We start from the raw sequence: 1,882 nt of genomic DNA, 5'->3' as shown, positions 1-1,882 counted from the left end.
CTCTAAAGGGGATGCAACACTGCTGTGTCTAAGAGGAAACAATTATTTCAGTGATAACATTACCATTTTAAAACAAAAAAAAGAGCTAAAAACATAAAGAAATCCACTTGAAAACAAATAATGAACTTAAAAAATTCAACATAAACAAAGCAAACAGTATCAAGCATGCTTCACATTCATGGCCAATGGAAGCTAGAGTGGGCTGAAAACAGGCTTTTGTGTTCATCCTGATCTTGAGGCGCCAACAGATTTTCAGCCTCCTACCCCTTGACATCACACAGGAAGTGGGCTAATGGTGAAAAGTCTAGGTATCATTTTAGTCAGGATTTCTTGTTTCCCCTTTGATAATTTCATTGGAGGGCTCTGGATTTCGGTAAAGGGTTTTCAATTTTATTTCCTTTCCACATGCTTCCTCTTTTTGTATAACTGCCGTATCCTCTTGTGATAGAAGAATCCAAGAGCTTAGCCTCAGTGTGTATTCAATTTCCTGGATTTCATGGATTTGTTAGGAGGAATTCCCTGTGGCTACTTCTTGCCCTTTCACAACAACCTGTGGTTGATTTCCCTAACGCCCCCTCGTCCCCTAATGTTGCTGCTATTTGGCCCTGGGGAGTGGCTGGAGTTTTTAAACTCTGAGCTCTGTCTGGGCATGAGTCCAACGGGGTCACCAAAGGCTCAGTTTAGAAAAAAGAAACATGTCCTGACAGTGCAGTTCTGCCCCAAAGTCACCTTTTCTAGTTCTCCTGGCATTCCATGCACAGCAGTGAGAGTAGAGTCCTGGCATCACCAAAAGGCCTTTCCCAAAGTGGGGTTTTGGAGAAGAACCATGAGAAGAGAAAGAATTATACACTATTTTGGCATTTATTGAAAATGTTTAGTTTCTAAACTATTTTAGTGCAAGATTGTTGATTATACAGAAAATATGAATATTACCATGTAGGAAAAATATCAAGGAAAAACCACAGAGATGTTTTAAGAAAAGTTTGTATTTTCTCCTTTAGAAAAATAAAGGACCTATGAATACTGATTTTTTATTAAATCATAAACACATAGATTATGTATACATTAATGTATTTGTGGGGTACAATGTGATTTCATACAGAATTAGGAATGCTTACATCACACTGGTTAATATATACCTCATCTCATTTACTTGATTATTGTGTTAAGACATTTATACTCTATACTAATAGGTATGACATGTACCCCTGCATTATGCACCATAGGTGTGATCCCACCATTCACCCTCCCTCCATCTGACCTCTTGCCTCCCTTTCCACCCTTCCCTCCTCCTTCCTTTTTTGGGCCATAATTGTGATCTATTCTTCATATGAAAGTGTGAGTGATTGTAAACTGGTTTCATAATAGTACTGAGTACATTGGATATTTTTTCTTCCATTCTTGGGATACTTTACTAAGTAGGATATGTTCCAGCTCCATCCATGTAAACGTAAAAGAGTTAAAGTCTCCATCTTTTTTAAGGCTGCATAATATTCCATAGTATACATATATCACAATTTATTAATCCATTCATGGGTTGATGGGCACTTAGCCTTCTTCCATGACTTGACAATTATGAATGGAGCTTCAGTGAACAATCTGGTGCAAATATCTTTGTTATAAAGTGATTTTTGGTCTTTTGGATGGATATACACGTAGTAGAGGAATTGCAGGATCAAACGGCAGGTCTACTTTTAGATCCCTGAGTATTTTCCATCCTTCTTTCCAAAAGGGTCATACTAGCTTCACTCCCACCAGCAGTGCAGAAGTGTTCCTTTTTCTCCACATCCATGCCAACATCTATAATTTTGGGATTTTGTTATGTGAGCCACTCTTATGGGAGTTAGACGATATCTCAAAGTGGTTTTTTTTTTTTTTTTTT

This window comes from Otolemur garnettii, unplaced genomic scaffold, assembly GCF_000181295.1.
Source record: "Otolemur garnettii isolate 467f Iridium unplaced genomic scaffold, OtoGar3 scaffold00077, whole genome shotgun sequence".
Taxonomy (NCBI): Eukaryota; Metazoa; Chordata; class Mammalia; order Primates; family Galagidae; genus Otolemur; species Otolemur garnettii.
Note: the sequence above shows the minus strand (reverse complement) of the source record.